At 35.4% G+C, this 11,329-nt stretch overlaps 1 protein-coding gene and 1 long non-coding RNA gene across 5 annotated transcripts in view; one reads left to right on the top strand and one right to left on the bottom strand.

Annotated features, from left to right (window-relative positions):
- st3gal3a (ST3 beta-galactoside alpha-2,3-sialyltransferase 3a) overlaps nt 1-2,192 on the bottom strand; it is a 144,949-nt gene extending 142,757 nt beyond the window's left edge. The window contains exon 1 of one of the 4 annotated variants that reach the window (XR_007898568.1): nt 1,538-2,181. The gene's annotated coding sequence lies outside the window, so the exon portion shown is untranslated. Of the gene's footprint in view, nt 1-1,537 lie in introns of all 4 variants that reach the window. The other 3 variants (XM_051711407.1, XM_051711406.1, XM_051711408.1) reach the window with 3 other exon arrangements.
- Nucleotides 2,193-2,641: 449 nt separating this feature from the next.
- On the top strand, nt 2,642-4,272 carry LOC127448695 (uncharacterized). Its single transcript, XR_007898569.1, has 4 exons — nt 2,642-3,030; nt 3,119-3,302; nt 3,647-3,734; nt 3,962-4,272. It is a non-coding gene; the product is annotated as an uncharacterized LOC127448695 (long non-coding RNA).
- The last annotated feature ends 7,057 nt before the right edge of the window (nt 4,273-11,329 follow it).

The raw sequence follows: 11,329 nt of genomic DNA on the forward strand, positions 1-11,329 counted from the left end.
CAGACTCATCGTCATCTCGGATGAGGCCGATGACAATGGTGTCGTCTGCAAACTTCAGGAGCTTGACAGGGGGTCCTTCGCGATGCAGTTATTGGTGTAGGCAGTCACTGGTGTAGAGGGAGAAGAAGTAGTAGTAGAAGAGTGAGCACACATCCCTGGGGGGCACCAGTGCTGATTGTACAGGTGCTGGAAGTGAGTTTCCCCTGTCTAACAAGCTGCTGCCTGTCTGTCAGAAAGCTGGAAATCCACTGACAGATAGACATGGGAACAGAAGTGGTAATAACATGATATGACAAATGCCATGCCTATTTACAATGAAGTACTTGGTATTTCAAAGACTGCCATGGTTTTACCATAATACATGTCCAAACAACATGGTACTATGATGGTAAATGTCCAAAAACATGGCGAAACCATGGTACTTTTTCTTAGTGTACCCAATTTAATAGTATTCGATAGTAATAGTATGATAATACGTTGATATACCATATATAAAAATTGCCATGGTATTTAAAAGTTACTCCAGGTACTTAAAAGAATACCATGGTATTACCACGATACATGTCCAAACAACATGGTACTACTACGGTAACGTCAACAAACATGGCATTACCATGGTACGTTTTCTAAGTGTACCAAATTCAATGCTATACTGAGACCTCAAACCTCAAATCAAATATTTAATTGTGACTAAGCATTTATAAGTAACCTTGCACAATCACATGCGGTACTATGTAAACACTACAGATCATTAAGTAACACTTTGGAACAAGAGGGTAACCATTAGAAGTTAGAACTGCTTATCGACTGCTCGTGAAGTGGGTATAGACCTTTTTCCCATCCTGGGTTTTGGAAAGCGGAAGTAAAAGATTGCAGGGTAAACTTCGACAGCAGTGAATGCGAGTGAATGGAAGACCACAGCAAATATTATTTTCACTTACCCATTTGCTCCAACAGCAAGAGAAAAAAAAATCCACTATTACTTTTCAATGACTTTCCAGAAGTGGAAAAAATAGAGAGCAGTGGATTAAGACAGTCAGACAAGAGAAAATGCCTAATGCACTGTCATTCTCTCAGCAGAAACCCCCTCGCAGCTGTGGTAATGTTTTTTTGTTTGTTTGTTTTTTTACTAATTCCAGGGTAATATAACACAAATCATGATGTTATACATTTACACTCAATCTTTCAAAAAATGCTAATATAAAAAAGTTTGCTAGATTTACGCTGCTAAATAAGGCGAAAACGCGTCATCACAGTCCGTGAAAAAGGTCTATTGTGGCCATATAACGTTAACGGAAACATCCGGTTATCACATTAGCGCTCCAGCTAACTCATGCCACAAAAAAAATAAAAAAATAATAATAATTATAATAATAAAATAAAATAAAAAAACACCATTAAAACGCGTAAATAACACAATCACACTGTCACACATACACACACACCTTTTGTCAGAAACACGTGAAAACACTGCCATCATGTCAAATGATTAGGCACAATAAAACACAGTTAGCGTTACTCTGACTGACTGTCCTACCTGGCAGAGCGAGAATAAAAACATGTCCATAAACACGCCGCTATCTCGCCCTTCTGTCCGTGTAGTTCTGCTGGAGAGACTGAATAAACATGTGTTTTATCGTTCGACTCCGCTTATCAGCTCGATTACCAGGCTAAAGTGAAATGAAAGGGGGAAACAGATTTAATTATTGAGGGAGGAGGGACCCTGAACTGCTGTTGGCCCTCACACACGCGCGTGCACGCACGTTTACATTAATACACGCATAATGACAATGCGTAACATCTATAAATAGTCTAATATCTTGCGTTTTCTGTTTTCCGTTTCTCAAAAAATAAAACAAAATACATCTAGGATACTTGCATATTTTTATATGTAGCAACTGTAAATACATCTCTAGAATATTTATTTTGCAAGTTAGATCACATGCATTTCGAAGTGCCGTATCATTAATGAGATTCCGCTTATCTTTCTGTTTCCCATCATCGACGAATAGTGTTACACCTAAACTTGCAGTCTAAATAAGGCCATCACTTCACAAAGAAGCAACACAAAGAACACACTGACAGACTTCCATTCATAATTTTTCCTGTTTCCTTGCAGCTGCAGTTTCATAACATTATTATTGTAATTGTTTATTACTAACATGGAACTTGGCCATCTCTGAGCACTAATAAAGGTTTCCTCAAATAAATGTGTTTGTTTGTTTGCTTGCTTGCTTGTTTGTGAGTGCCAGGCTGAAGCTTGTGGTGACAAAAGCAAAAAGACAGAAGAATCACTTGTGTTGTAGCATTCTTTGTTTGTAAGTCACTTTAGATAAGTGTCAGCTAAATAAATAATGTAAAATGCAAGTTCTTGTGTGTGGAGGGACAAATTACTTCAAAATGTAATCATTAAATAATTATTTCAATAAATTATTAAATATAAAAATGAAATTGTTGAAAAATGATAAAATTATTAAATTAATAATTAAATCACGAAATAAATCAACAATTTCCCCTTGTATTTCATTTTAGCATTAATTTGCATCCATTTTCATTTTAGCATTATCTTTGAGTTGATTTTTCCTTTAAACGTGCACTCAGTAATTTTTTACTCATTAAAAAAAGATATCGCTCCAGCAATATCAGTAACCATATAAAAGCTGTTTTATTCTACATGGAGGGTCCCCTCATGGGGGCTGTCATGTTGGGATCACATGACCAGCTGAATACTACTCACTTAACCCCAGTAACTGCTTTATATTGGACACTTTCACTCATGGATTAAATTAATCATGGCTGAGCCGAGTATCACAGCCGAGTTGACTTTTCAAAGGACTGTGAATGTTGAAAGGCAGCTTGATGCGGATGCTTGCCAAGAGGCAATGTCTTTGCTCAACCATACCACAGACAATTCCCTGATTTTCCAGAAGATGAGAGACCTTTCAGCACCGTCATAAGCTTGTTAATGACCCAGGCAGAAGTGTTCATATCCTCTCCACCTTCCCAAAATTCCTGGATACTAAAGGATTGGTAAGTTTGGAATGAGACATTTAGAATGGCTTGAAATTTGAATGTATTTCCTGTAGTAGTAGTGTAATATCTTCATTTTTTTAAAAAGGTGGATCAAGACTTCACTCTCCTATATGATGAAGAGACATCCTCCAGGCTGCTTCAGAAATGGGATGTGTTCTTCAAGCCAAATGTCATAAAAGAGGCTAAGCGGCTCACTTCAACACCAGAGTTGCGTCGCTTGGTACAGTCAGCTGAAAGTCCCCCAGGAAGCGATCTTGATGAGGCAACAAGTGAGTTGTATTTGTTTTGCTTGTTTTAAAGCATTTGCTATAATTGCTGTTACAGTTGCTTCATTCATTATTTTCATGACTATATGATTAAAATTAGGAAATGAATGCACCTGTGAGATAGTCTTTTACCAGATTTAATTTGTTTATTTTGTGTATCTCTGAAAGTTGATCTGATTTTTGGGATAAATATGAACAATAGATGGATGACTGTTTAAAACGATCTCATAATGCCTCCCTGTTCTCATTCAAACTTGAAAAGTATTAAATTTGAAGAGTTTTCAGTTAATTCTTGTGACTCTTTGTCCTCGGCCTACAACCAAGAAATGGCCTCTTTGTTGTTGCAGATAAATCTCCTTCCACCAACACCAGGAGAACTGAAGTCTCCAAAAATTAGTGTGTGATGCAGTTGAAAGACTTGTAGTCTTTCATAAGGTAATTATATTATTAAGGTGATTATAATAATTTCTCACATGTCACCTTCTTAGCCACATGTAAATGAAGTTTGTTAAAATGTGGATGAAATTGAAATGAAGTTTTCATAGGCATTCCCATCTTGCACTAGCCGGTGAGATGATGTTTGAATAATTGCTTCTATAATGTAGTTTTCTCTGTGGCTGCATATTATTCTTGTGTCTGATGTTCAATTTCTTTATCTCAAGTCATGCTGCAGTTTGGAGGAGCATCTCTGCCACCAGGAGGGTCAGCAGGCGTACCTCGTCACTGCTGGGCATCAGAAGAGCAAGATTGACAGCTTCTACATCACCATGGATAAGCATCTCATCCCATTCTAGGCAAACAGCTTCCTCGGGGCATTTGATGAACTTTTCAAAGCAAATTTTGTGTTTAATTTGTCTTATGATGTTGCATTCAAAACATGATATTCAAAGCTCATACAACATCACAAATGAAAGTTTGTACATTATACCTTCATTCATAATTTTTAATTCAACTGTATGGATGACTGCATGGGTGAAAAGGCAAAAATAAATGTTATTTTTGAAAATTATTTTGTTTATTGGAATTAATTCTTATAATTAATAAAAAAAAAAAAAAAAAATCAGTGTAAATAGTTTTACACTTTAGGGAGTGTAACACTACCCAAATAGTAAAACTTTTTTTTTAACTCAGAGCAGTGTTATTTGTCTAATCCCTTAGTGTTACTTTAACTCTGTTTTACGAGTTAAAGAAGGAACTCTGGCATAGTGTTAAATATTTAACTATTTTGAAAGTGTTACTTTAACTCTAAAGAGTGTGGAGTTATATAAACCCTGAAATTTTTTTGAAATCAACTCTGTGGGAGTTAATTCAACACTGGACTTTTTGCTGTGTAAGTTATCTATAAGCCCAAAACTTGACATTTCAAAAAATGTTTAATTAAGACAACTTGATTTTTCCAGTAATGACAACATTAGGGTTTACAGTGTAAACTAATACCTTTTCATCACTCTGAAACTATAGTTATAACTAAAGTCATTAAAAAATAACCATAAATAAATTTTTCTTTTTGATACATACTATATTTTATACAATTTTAAATCTTTACACTACGCCTTCATTAAACATGACAATGCAAGCAAGAAAACATTAGACAACCCAGAGAAATTTAACAGCATTAGACATATTTAGTTGATATCAGTTGTAAGGGGGAAGTCACCCACTGATCCAAGGATTGTATCCAAAGGCGTGGCTGAAGGTCTTCTGCGTGTTCTGTCTTATCGTGCGCGACATTAAATAATACTTTGATTATTTGATATGAGTTCCATGCTTTATTAATCTTATCATTAATTATTTTCTTTATTTCATCTGACTCCAATTATGAAAAACCTTGTTGATGTATCTATGCTCTGAATTTTAGTAATTCTCTCTTCTAGACTACATTTGTTATTTCAATGTTATTTGGGTCCTGTGCCAGTGGACACAGGTCCTTTAACTACAAATTCATCAGTTTCAGATATTAGTAAGTTTTAGACTAAGTCCTTATAGATTCTCGGCTTTATCCGTTTAGTCTGATTTGGCTAAGTTCATATAGATTCTTGACTCACCGTTAGCCCCAGTCAATGAAGTTCTGTTTTACAGATTCTCGGTCCTTCTCTTAGTGATTCCCATTTAATTCTACTTGGCTAAGTTCTATTATAGATTCTAGGTTCGCCGTTTAGCTTTTTAGTACATACTTAACTAATGGTTTACTTCTGAAGTAGCTTAGTTAATCCAACTCTGACCATAGATTTGTAGTTAATAAGAAATATACTAGAAAACAGTCCTTGAGAATGAATCATAATAACAATTTATTTACCAGGTAATAGTAATACATTCAAACAATCCAATTAAAATAATAAATCAAACTCAAAGCTATCAGCGAACCAAGCATAAAAATATAATTAAAGTTGCATTCCATTCAAACATTTACCAAACATAAGAAATTCAAATTGCAATTACCTGTTAGAGAAAAAACTACATAAAATGTTTACTGTGTGGATCATCTGGCTACAGAGACCCTGATTCCTTTGTCATCTCTCCTTAAATACCAGAACGATTCTATTGTTATTTCAGATGTGTGTGTTTGATGTTATCCAGGATTTGGTTTACAATTTAGGGGTTTGAAGGTAGACATCTGAAACTTGTGATTGAGTGTTTGATTGATGTTTACAAAGAATGCACCTAATCTGCATCTGGTCTGGGAGAGACCTGATAGGGATCATGCCCCTGAAAGAATACAGTATTTTACTTAGTTCTTAAATCTTACTTGTGATTTGACTTTGCTGAAAGGGAATGAGACCGTTTTACCAGTTGCACTGAGACCTCTTGAATGATACCAAACATGTATGATCAGAAAACTTTTTACATTACAGAACAGGATAAGTCATAACTTAGTTTTTGGTGTCCTTAAAGTGATCTGAGGTGAGAGAGAGAGAGCAGATGTTGAGTGTGATTTGCGTTTTATGGTCCCCAGTCAGTGGGGTGTGTTTTCTCAGGTGGAGATGCTCCTCTGTGTGAGAATTTTATGACGTTGGTTCTTGCAGAGTTCTTTGACTTTCCCGGAAGTGATGCAAACAATTTTGTGCCAGTCTTACACAGTTAACATATTAACTTTGGCAGCACTAGAATACTAAAACTAAGTCACAGACTAAATTGAAAGGATAAATTGAAATGACCATTTTTTATTTAAATATTCTACACTATATTAAACCTTGTATTTAAAAACATTCACTCAATGTAATTGGGCATTTATTTGTCTCGAATCAAGCAAAACTGTCCTATATCACCTATTTACAGCAGTTTGGGGCTCAGCATTGCTTAAGTACATGAGACTGAAGTGAACTACAACTACAAACACATACCATCACAAATAGTATTACATTATAGAATGTTGAACAGTCACATACTGGAGGACCCAGTAGCTCTGTATACAGTTGTGCTCAAAAGTTTGCATACCCTTGGAGAGTTGGTCATATATGTACCATTTTTAAAGAAAACATGAGTGAGCAGGCAAAACACATTTCTTTTATTTCTTATGGGATTCATATTCAACTGTAGGTTATAACAGAATGGCACAATCATAAAACAAAACATGGCAACAAAGAAAAAAATGAAATGACCCCTGTTCAAAAGTCTGCATAAACTTAGTTATTAATACTGTGTATTGCCCCCTTTAGCATCAATGACAGCGTGCAGTCTTTTGTAATAGTTGTCTATGAGGCCCCAAATTCTTGCAGGTGGCATAGCTGCCCATTCGTCTTGGCAAAATGCCTCCAGGTCATGCAAAGTCTTTGGTTGTCTTGCATGAACCGCATGTTTGAGATCTCCCCTGAGTGGCTCGATTATATTAAGGTCAGGAGACTGTGATGGCCACTCCAGAACCTTCACCTTTTTCTGCTGTAACCACTGGAGGGTCAACTTGGCCTTGTGCTTAGGGTCATTGTCGTGCTGGAAAGTCCAAGAGCATCCCATGCGCAGCTTTTGTGCAGAAGAATGCAAATTGTCTGCCAGTATTTTCTGATAACATGCTGCATTCATCTTACCATCAATTTTCACAAGATTCCCCCATGCCTTTATTGCTCACACACCCCCAAAACATCAGTGAGCCACCACCATGCTTCACAGTGGGGATGGTATTCTTTTCACTATAGGCCTTGTTGACCCCTCTCCAAATATAACGCTTGTGGTTGTGACCATAAAGCTCTATTTTGGTCTCGTCACTCCAAATTACAGTGTGCCAGAAGCTGTGAGGCGTGTCAAGGTGTTGTCGGGCATATTGTAACTGGGCTTTTTTGTGGCATTGGTGCAGTAAAGGCTTCTTTCTGGCAGCTTGACCATGCAGCTCATTTTGTTCAAGTATCGTCATATTGTGCACCTTGAAACAACTACACCGTCTTTTTCCAGAGCAGCCTGTATTTCTCCTGAGGTTACCTGTGGGTTTTTCTTTGTATCCTGAACAATTCTTCTGGCTGTTGTGGCTGAAATGTTTCTTGGTCTACCTGACCTTGGCTTGGTATCAAGAGATCCCCGAATTTTCCACTTCTTAATAAGTATTTGAACAGTACTGACTGGCATTTTCAAAGCTTTGGATATCTATTTATATCTTTTCCATCTTTATAAAGTTCCATTACCTTGTTACGCAGGTCTTTTGACAGTTCTTTTCTGCTCCCCATGGCTCAGTATCTAGCCTGCTCAGTGCATCCACGTGAGAGCTAACAAACTCATTGACTATTTATACACAGACACTAATTGCAATTTAAAAAGCCACAGGTGTGGGAAATTAACCTTTAATTGCCATTTAAACCTGTGTGTATCACCTTGTTTGTCTGTAACAAGGCCAAACATTCAAGGGTATGTAAACTTTTGATCAGGGCCATTTGGGTGATTTCTGTTTTCACTATGATTTAAAAAAGAGCCAAACAACTGTGTGATAATAAATGGCTTCATATGATCACTATCCTTAAATAAAAAACAGTTTTTTTGCATGATCAGTCATATTTTCAAAATCATTGCCAAAATTTCACAATTCCTGCCAGGGTATGCAAACTTTTGAGCACAACTGTACATTACAAATAAATTAGATGGCAAATACGATAAACAAACAAAGAATTAAAGGATAACCCTTAAGAATCGAATATTCAATGACAAACATTTATATGGGGAGTTATTAATGTCGAGTTCAAGAACAAGACAGTGTCTTGTTATCAAAATTATTTAAACATTGAAGGTGTGATACAAGGTGAAATTAAAAAAGTAACACAATGTATTTCTTACACATAAAAAACTGAACATTAGCCAAGTTTTTAGATTTATCATTTAAATTAATTTGACCTTACATCAAACTGTCATCACAATGTGTGTAATGAACATGTGTGTTTACATACTGCTGTTGAAGATCCACTTGATGGTTCCGCCTGATTACTGCAGAACAACTTCATTTCTAGTTCAAATGACTATTATTAAAAATGTCAATAGCACTTTATTTTACAGTAGTGTTCTACATTTACGTTCTATATAATTACAAAAACTACAGTAATTACTAGGTACTAACCCTAAACCTAACCCCAACCCTAACCTTAACCCATATTAAGTAAATGTAGTTAACTGATATTACTCATTACTTTCTTGTGTAAGTGAACTGTAAGTATACTGAAGGTACACATACTGTAAAATAAAGTGCAACCAAAATTTCATATCAGACTAAAGGCTCAGGCTTATATAATTCATTAGTGGATGTCACCCCAGCAACAGGGGTTTGTCTGAAAGTGCCAGATGAGTTGCTGTAGATGTGGGCTCCTTTATCAGTGTTTTGTGTCAGCAAATACACTAATGATAAAACTTTTTTTATAACAAAAAAGTGCTATGGTATTAGAAGTACCTTGAAGTATCAAATATCATGATACAGGAATATAATAGTCATTCAGCACCACAGTGTATATCAAAGTAACACAGTATTACCTTCCGATACTATATATGAACAAAGTAATACTGTATGCTAATGCTCAATTTCAGAGAGATCAAGTAAACGTCATATGCCAAGTGTACTAAACAATATTAAGCAAATAATTAAGTCTAATTAGTATAAGCTTTACAAAGCTGTTACTAATAAATTACTACATTTTCTATTAAATACAACTGGACTCCCTGTTCTAAAGTGAAAAGTGTACTTTTTCAAGCTATATGTTTGTTTTGCATTTATTAGGTGGTATTTTTAAGTTTACTGAGCTATAATAAGACAGTAATTATGACTAATTAGTATTTGTTTTACTAAATTGTTACTAATGAATTGCTAAAATCCTAAAATAAAGATAATTTGACTTACAAACATTTGCTTGCACAAGATATTAATTTTTTGACGCATTATTAGGCGATTACAGTATCTGTAGGAAACTTATAAATGGTTTTATTGTAATTGAAACGTGTAAAACAAACCAATTACTTGAATAGGTAAAACTTTTACTTAAGTTGTCTTTAATAGAAGATTTTAGTATCTTTTTAGTTACAGCTTTGTAAAGCCTTAATTACTGGCTTAACAGTGTTAAGTAAACTTGATGTAATTGAGCATTGGTTACATTATTTATACACAAAAATAAGATGTTTAATGAATTAGCCTATTACCTGGCAGAGAAATACTTTATTCGGATAATGAGGATGATTAATAAATGTAACTTTTTTATTGAAAATTGGTTTGTTTTACATTTTGTTATTGTCAGCGTTTCATAAACGCGTTAGTTAAGGAGGACGCCCGTTATTGGTGGTAAATTAACTGTAACGCATGGTCAGATGCTCACCAGTATCATATTTAACAGCAAATGTGGTACCTGTAGGCATTTATGCCCTATATATGTTCTTTTGCATTGGAGCAAATTTTTACTTTAGTTTCAAGCCTCTGTTCTTGAGTCCAAATTACCTTTATTCATTGACACGCTGGTAGGAAACGATTCATGGAGTAACTTTACCATGTGAAAGTGTGTGATTGTGTATTTATCCCCCGAGGCTTGCCATAGAATGCAATGTCCATATGCAGCTTTCAGTGAGTAAAGAAATTACGTTCAATAAAAACAGACTGCTGTGCCTCCACTTTCTGCTGGAAAAAAAGGGAGGAAAAACTCTTGGTGACAGAATCACTATGGATTACAGTCAGCATTTGTGATGAAAATATTCAGATCAGCATCATGTTTTGTCAGTTCTTCAGTAAAAGAAGAAGCTCATTGGTCACTTGGAGAACACAAGAGCTCTCCTCGGCGACCGAATGATTTTTTTCAAGCAAGCTTGATGTGCTTTTTCAGTTTCTGAAGCCATTAACTCCCGATGGTCAAGTGATTAACACCTCCCGCCGAGAGACGCTAATCCACGCTTCCTCTCCCTCCCGAATAATGAAGTTCACACCTGAAAATAACCGGAAAATAACCGCCTTAACCAACAGCTTTAGTATTTCTCGCCTCATGATTTGCCGTTTCAAATCTGTCAGAAAAATGTGAAACCCATCAAAGATGTCCATATTGTGCCTTTTCTGTGAGGAAAACTTGTAATGAATGCAGATCAACAAATCAGTTCAGATATACGAGTTTACTTCTTCTTAATTATTACCAAAAGTGCCAAGAAGTCGACACAAAGGATGTGGAAATGTTGTCTCACGGACAGCAGTTGAATAATAACACAGAATTCAAACACGTAATTTGCTTCCATATTTGTGTCACATTCTGAAGTATTTATCATGATGCAAGTGTTTGAACATTATGGAAAAAAAGTCAGTTTTCATTTTTAAACATAAAATTTCTCATTATTTCAAATAAAATGTGAAACTTTGTGCAACCACTCATGTTTTTATTAAATTAATCTGTGCTTTTTTCAATCGCTGATATGAGTGCAGATAAGTACCGATAGAGCAATTTAAAAACAATAAATATAGCACTAATAGCAATTAAAGATGTACATAACTATGGTGAATTAAAAAATGTAATGAAATAAAATAAAATAACTTTATACTAAATATTTGAAAATAGAAATCACATATTTTCCACTGAATGATACTTTGTCTGCCAAGCGGG

The sequence above is a fragment of the Myxocyprinus asiaticus genome, chromosome 12 (genome assembly GCF_019703515.2).
Source record: "Myxocyprinus asiaticus isolate MX2 ecotype Aquarium Trade chromosome 12, UBuf_Myxa_2, whole genome shotgun sequence".
In the NCBI taxonomy this organism is placed as follows: Eukaryota; Metazoa; Chordata; class Actinopteri; order Cypriniformes; family Catostomidae; genus Myxocyprinus; species Myxocyprinus asiaticus.